Genomic DNA, 8,184 nt, shown 5'->3' on the forward strand with positions numbered 1-8,184 from the left:
AATAGAACGTCACCAGCATGGAATTTCGAATAATCGTTACGAAGAGAGTGCTTCAGCTCAATGCACTGTTTTAGTTGGTACCAGAGCTCCTTCTGTTCGCACGGACTTGCTTGGCGTACTTTGAAAGCACACAAAAAATGATCATTCGATATTCCATGCCGGTGACGTCACATTTTGTGATACGATTGCTGATATGCAAAGCTCTTTCCAATTCTCAACAAGTCACTTACGATTACCAATGACGAATGTTAATGGATAATATCCGGGTTCATGTCTATATGAATATGGTATTCAATTGTATATTGAAGTTTTGTACCTCCCAGAATCTCTTCACATGTGTAGGTGATTATCATTTGGCTATAACAGTAGTTGATTAAGTTAAAATGCTAATATATATGGTCTAACTGATTGATGCATATTGAAATATTCTTTGCTATATCTTGCAGTAGGTGTGGGTATTTATTTATCTTGTGACTGATCTCAATGTGACAAAATAAATCATATTCAATTCAAGGCTATGGCTCCAAATCAGTCATGGCCAACAATCCCTTTGAAAATATTCTTTTGGGAACTTATCTAAGTTATACATTAATATGGAAACAATTTTTTTTGTCTGGTGCTGGGGTTCCTGAAGTGGGATCCGCTGACTACTAGGGTATTAACGAAAGGCCAATGTGAATCTTAGAGAATTGGCCTAGTAATTCAATCCTGAATTTACAGTAAATCCGTCGATTGCTCAATCCAACAATTAGGAAGTAAATGATAAGCACTTCAAGATATAGGATTTTCGATACTCAACAGCAGATCTTGAAAACAGTGAATGAGATCAGAAAATTGTAGATTTACCATAATGATTAGGCTGTTTCATATCGTCAACGGTATGATTCTTGCTGGTTGCATTCCTTCCATGTACGTTTTTTTGTTGTCCTGGGATATTTTTCCATGATTTCGTGAAAATTGAATCCCCTCATGATGTAGCAGTGACGACTTGAAGCCGACAGTACAAGTGAACCGTTGAAATAGATGAGGTCAATAACATAGTGGTGAGCGACTGAGCGTATCAGGGCTATTGAGTCGGAGTTCTGCTAATTTTCCTCTACTGGAGTCGAACTCTCAAATATTTTAGCACATATATTTTGGTCCTGATAGGATATGAATGTGAAGAATAGTCTTTGTATGTACCAACAATCAATGGACTTTATCTGCAAATTGCAATTCAGTTGCATAGACGAAGAACATTTTAAGATGCATCTCCGTGACCAACGCAAAATTGCTGATGCAATCACCAATTGGTGCATGTTTTGGGAATTATGCCATGATACTGCAAAAGAGTAACAAAATCGTTTGGTATGTCGGTGAAATTGTAAAATATAACCAAACGCTGTTTCCGACTAGGCAAAATCAAAAATATTTCTAGTAGGTAGCTATGGCGCTTGGGTCGAACAAATCTTCACGAAAGAATGCAGGTATAGCCTCAGTCCATGAATACTTGACTGTAGAGGCAGACTTATGTTATTTGACTACTACCTAAATGTCGTTTCTGGCCACCGTTTATTAGTAGTGAGAGAATGTTTGCTTGCCATCAGTACAGTCATGAATAAAAGCTCACTGGTAAGTGCTGCCATTCGATCAATTTTTAGAACAGGCTCCGCGCGGGCTACCTGGGGCCTGCGGGCACCGCGTTGGTGACCCCTGATCTGGATGTTCCTATTTTCAGGCTTGACATGTTAACGTCCTAGTCGTAATTTATTATTCTCGTAGTCAACCGAATAATCAGCACTAGTTATTTCATTGATATTTCTATTGCTGCACAGATCGAATATACGATTGCAATAAGAGTTTACTAAAGGTCATATCCACTAAGCGTATTGTCAGTAACATAGATATGCACCCGTCCCGTTTTGATATTATGTTTTTCTATAGCAAAAAGAATCGCATGATGCAATCGAATGTTTATGCTGCACAGCCCTTTGTATCGTCCACATATGACAGTCACATAAGCGTCGACTGCTGGGTAAAATTCGATTTTATGATTTGACATTATGACTTCATACGACCATGTCAACGTTCGTGTTCACACAAACCGGAACTAATGAACCTTGACTAGTGCAAATAATATGTACCTAAGCTCTTTTTGGCATATGTATTAACCTAAGAGTCCCGTTGAAGATTACCAGTGTGCTGATGCTGACGCAATATTGTTCGTCTGTCGCCAAGTTTATTATTTCAAAATTTTCATGTTACTATATCAGTATTTCCTTGGGTACCGGACCTACAAAGCAATTATAACGTGGACAATTCGTTCTCATTCGTGGTGCTCAAGACTGAAAACGGCAATAGGCGACACTCCTAGCCCAACATCAGCAATAAATACTGATAATAGCTAGACGGTGTTTTATTGTGTGTCACTGCTAGTTGGAATTTATTCCAGTGCCCATAATATTATTCCAATTATGCTTTGCGAACATAAATCGGGAAATGCAGCAATGCAGTCAAAATCGATGTTTTAATCAGCAACTTATTGTCGCGATGAGAGCTATTCAATACTAACTAAACATTCATTGTGTTGGCGGTAAGGGATAATTACTGATGGGCCGCGCGCGTTTGTAATCAGCATACTTGTCTGTTTTTTCGTGTTCCAGAATTGTCGCGCCCTGTTACTGCTCAGTCCAGCCACGAATGATGAGTGCGCAGCAATCAATGACCTAAATTTCGCAATGAGGGGTTCGTCACCACCTGGCTACGCGCCTGCCGCCACCCCATGCAAAAATAAAAGTCGGTGCCTATGAATTCATTCATTGTCTCACTGTTTTGATATCTTGTTACAGTCAAAGTGAATCTATGAATACAATAAACTAAAAAAAAAACGGAAGGCACATTGTCAAGTAATATCCTTTGTATTTGATTAGCTTAGGACGTATTTGTCAATGCTTATTGTATTGACTTTTTATTAGAAAATACGCACCAACAAAGCGAGTCTTTTTATCTGTGACGAAATGGAATATAAGCAGCCAGATATTTCAATCCACCCTGTGGCGCGATCTGCGGGTTTCGGCTACAACCCCCATACAGTAAAATATTTGTATCAGTAGGCTATTGGCAATCAATTGCACGTGGCCCTTTATCCGAAAAGTTCGCCACCCCCGGACTATCTAGATAAGCGGTGGCAAACGTTTTCGGTCAAAGGGCCACATGATATTTACGAACCATTGCGCGGCCCAATTGAATGTTGATGTCCTTTTTTTCGTTGTCACATAGGAGCAAACCGGACTAGGTAACGTTAAAAATACGACTTACACTACTACGCATCACAATCGATAGCAATATGTCACGTGCTAGACCAGTGGTTCCCAACCTTTTTGTCTTCATTCCCTACTTCAGATTTATTACGAGCCTTCATTCCCCACCAGGACCGTAACAGCACTTTGTTAGCCCCGCCAAAAACGTTGGTCTTGGGCCCCCAGAACCCCCCTCAGCCCCGCTGAGTCTCTATGCTTTTTTCCCTGCAACTTATCAGTTACATTGAGTCTACTGTTTAGTGCGTCGACTAAACGCGCGAGTCGCGAAAAATTTATATAATTCGTGTTTCAATCGGCCAATATGATCGGGAATTGCATATATTTTGCAATCAATTTCTTATCCCCTCTCTGCTCACGTAATAAGATTTACCGGTAGAACTGAGTGAGGTGTGATGGAAAAGGTACGACGCCTAAATAAGAATTGAACATCTTCGGGCGGACCGTTGGTATATTGACTTCGTTACATTATGCTACTTCGTGACCTCCTATATCTGTTATGTCAAAAGATATGGAAATCGCCAGAACTAAAACGCTCACACGATTTGAAATTGGTAGTGTTTTACTGGCGAATAATTTTCCTTGCTGAATGGCATTTGTCCTGTGGGGCTCAGATCGCCAGGACAGGAATATTCGGCGCTAGCCATTTAGCCAATTCAACATATATGTATTGTAGGCTTACCATATTTTGGAAATCTGAAAAGAGGACACTTTTTCAGAAACTTCAGACTTGCAAAACCGGAGAATTCTCAAAAAACCGGTGAATTTTTCCCACATTGCCAGGTGGAAGACTAAAAAAAGGTCTTCTTTTCGCTCAGAGCTAAACTCACCGTTTTTCACTCCGAAATACCCGCCGGAGCGTCACTTCTGTGCTAATTTGCGGCATATCGCTCGCAATTTGCTCTAAATCTGACCTAAATTTTCAAAAAAGAGGACAAAATCTGTCAAAAGAGGACAATAGGGCGTCCTCCGAGGACACTTTCAAATAAGTCAAAAATGTGGACAAATCCTCTTAAAAGAGGACGTATGGTAAGCCTAATGCAGGGGTTCTCAACTTCGCTCGTATAACGGGCCGCATTTTAACAGCAGAAGACGCTGCGGGCCGCAAAACATTATCACCATGTATTGATCGGCTACTATTAGATTTAGGGTACTGTAGCCTATTTACCAGTCTTACACGGGTATTTCGTAGATTGTTATGCATTCTAAAGCATTAATGGACAGCGTTCGTAAGTTTACAGTTGCTGTTTTTTGTGTGTGTGAGAATATCTATCTTCCAGCGGAGCAAGCAGATCCCTTCATGGAGCGTGCATTGCATTCGTTGCCAAGTCGGTATATGCACCTCCAAACCCTTCCACCAGAGAACCGAACTCTCTGTTTCAATGCGGGAGCGAGCAAATATAAAATTACGGTAACTTCTTAGTTACAGAGGCCATTATCACTTTGATCTCTCAGTGATATGAGAGGTCAGACGTTTGGGCAAATTTCGGAGCAAGCCAATCAGCTCTTCTCCTTTTCTTCCATGGCCGGAGCGCTGCACCAATAGTTACAGAAGTCAGCTTTGTCAAGTTGATGTTTTTCACTGGTCCCCTTCCCAAGTTTGCCCAGTCAGCATTTCCTTCCGAGCGAGATAGTGTCATGGCTATGCGTCCGGCTTCTCGAACGGTAGGTCATGGGTTCGATCCCCGGCTGAGTCATACCAAAGCCTCGAAAATTGGTGTCCGCAGCTATCCTGCTAGGCGCTCAGCAATCACGGATATCATGGAGGAGAAAAAAACGGGGGCGAAGACTAGATGTCCTCACGGCCGTATCGCAACTCTGTCGTCAAAGCATCTCGATGATGGAGGCGAAAAAGAATATCATCTCTCTCTCTCTCTCTCTCTCTCCTTCCAGTAATATGCCCAGTGTAATAAAATGCACTTGGATAATTAGCTAGGCAATGTGTGTGAAGTAGATGGATTCGTCCAATGCTAGGTTAAAGTATAGCTTACGTAGCAACGTGTTTAAGAACATGCGATAAAAATTCGACGGACACTGCTGTTATTCTTTTGGTGACGGTTGAATCACACAACAGTAGCTTCGGAGTTTGTCAGGTGATGTTGGCCTTGCTGTTCAATTTCGGAAACAACGAATATACGCACGGTTCCCTTAACATTTTATTGAAGTCACATCTCCTCTAGCATATTCTTGGGTTTGGAGATGTTCCAAGCAATTTTGAACAATGCGTCTGTAACGTCGTCGGTAATTTTAACAATGCCTCGAAATGTGGATTGCTGGGCTTGACACCTAACTAGCAACGTTTTCATTAACATCAGGTGATAATGTCTAACTCCACAAGAAACTGTTGTGGTATCATTTTAAGCTTCTAGCTTCGTTACAACAACTGTTCTTCGACAGATATGACACATGGGTCTTACATAGCAATACTGTACCAGTAGTAATTGCGTTCATAATGAAAGATGTCGCGGGCCACAAAATAATCGTCTGCGGGCCGCATGCGGCCCGCGGGCCGCGGGTTGAGAACCCCTGGCCTAATGTATTGTATATTGTATATATATCAAAGTTTTGGGTCACCACAAGGGCATTTCTTCTCGGCCAAGGTCTTCTCGCTGCTGATCGTTCTGGCACACTTCTCGGAGTTGCATGTTACATGGCCTATAACTTCATATGCCTTGGTGCATCGTGGCGCAGTAATAGCCGACGCCGAAGTCTCCATTTCTATAAATTCTAGATATTTTCGTGGGGGAAGTGTAGCCTACCCAATAATTAGATATTTGGCAATATTAAATCGCGCAGCCAGCGCGAAATTTTTTTGAAAAACTGGCATAAATTTAAAAAAATACTTTAATTTATGTTAATTCACGAAATAAATTTGGGCCTCTCTGGGCTCGCCCCCTCCCCCAATTGGGGGCATTGGGGTGCAGCAGTTACGGTCCTGTTCCCCACTACCCAGCGCTTTTGTCATCACAGAGCAGCTATTGGCTGGTTTGACTATACACAAGACACACATCGCCTATAACATCGCAGTGTCAACAAACCACATCCAGAATATAAAAATCTCCATTAGGGATCAATTCGGTCAGTTGATCGAGGGTATACACCAGTGGTTCTCAAGCTTTTTCACTGTGGGAGCCATTTTATGAACCTCAACTCTGTCGGGAGCCGCATGATGGCACGAATAACGTAATTTATTGAGAATAGAAAAATATCATCAAAAATGGTATCAACGAAATGGTGTACGGCTAAAATAGCGACGGCCTTAATAGCGACGGCCAAAACACCGACTGGCCACAACAGCGACGGCCATAACAGCGACGGCCAAAACCGCGATTGGCTCAAACAGCGACGGCCAAAACAAATACGACAATTTCCCCAGACGACACTGTGACAGCGGGCACTCCCCATACGGACAACTTCCGAAACGACGTTACCCAGCCACGTCCCTTCACCGATGGTATACCGAGGTATACCCTTCACCGTTGAAGCCGATTGCGGATGATTTACAATTTACATTCTTCCAGATAGTAAATAGATAGTGATCACCACAGATTTAGCGTCACAACATGTTTATTGAGACTTAATCCACAATCTTTCTGAGTTCCGAGAGCATGTGAATTGAGTTTGGATGAACAAGGCGTGACGCTAAATCTGTGGTGATCACTATCTATTTTGCAACTTAGTGCGAAACTTGAAATTGAATTTGATTTTTCACAAGTTTGTCATAACGAGGTTTCATCGTGGAGGAAGCTGTGCACAAGAGCTGTTTCAGATGACGATCAGTCAATCGGTTGCGATATTTGCTTTTGATCCTCACTAATTTGCTGAAAAGGGCTTCACATACATAGGTTGAACCGAACATGCAGGCATTCTTCGATGCGTTAGCTATCAGGTTGGGGTATTTTTCTTCAGGAACAGCACCCCAAAATTCAAGGAGTCCATTGCTTTGAAACAACAGTCGCAATTCTATATCGGACTGCAAGTCCAGCAGTTCCATCTGAAAAATATCAGGGGCAGTGGCGGCATCTACTGCCATTGGGTTTGAAAATATATTCATCAGGGGTACGGAATGATGCATTCCCTCTATTCGACGTTTAAACCCGTCAATCAAGGTACTAATAACCTGGTCATATGTTTTGAATGATCCATTCTGTCGGTGGTTTGAAAGCGTTACAAAATGTGTCGTAACACCCTCCTCTAGGTGCTTTCTCCAAAGACACAATTTCTCAATGAAACCAGACACTGTCCCGTACCAGGCGTGACAGAGCTTGTTATTTCCTTGTAAGTTCCGATTTAGTGACGACAGGTGTGAGGTAATATCCACCATGAACGCCAAGTCAGCAACCCAGTGTTCGTTTCCCAACTGAGGGATGTCTTTCTTTCCTTCGACAAATATTTTAATCTCAGGAAGTAGCGCGTAAAATCTTTTGAGGCATGCAGCTCGGCTTAGCCATCGTACAGCGGTGAACATGATCAAGTCTCCATGGTCAGCATCAATATCGGTGAGAAAAGCCTTGAATTTTCGATGGTTAAGTGCGTTTGCTCGAATCCAATTTACGGTCGATATTACTATATCTGTCACATTGGACATATTTAATGATTTAGCAACAAGACTTTCCTGGTGTATAATGCAGTGTTGCCAAGTCACAGCGTCAAGATTCTGTTCAGCACGCCATTTGTTGACGAGTCCTTGAAGACCTAGATTTTTGCCGAGCATTGCTGGGCAGCCATCTGTCGCCAATGAATATAATTTCGATGGGTCTAAATGCGCTTCTTGAAGAGTAGCATGAAATTCACGAAACATGTCGGTTCCCTTCGTTGTGCCATGAATAGATCGCAAAGTAAGAAACTCCTCGCAAATCTTGAAATCTGGCATGACTCCCCGGATGAA

Source organism: Botryllus schlosseri, chromosome 4, assembly GCF_051294905.1.
Source record: "Botryllus schlosseri isolate E-star chromosome 4, Bs_hap1, whole genome shotgun sequence".
NCBI classification, from domain to species: domain Eukaryota; kingdom Metazoa; phylum Chordata; class Ascidiacea; order Stolidobranchia; family Styelidae; genus Botryllus; species Botryllus schlosseri.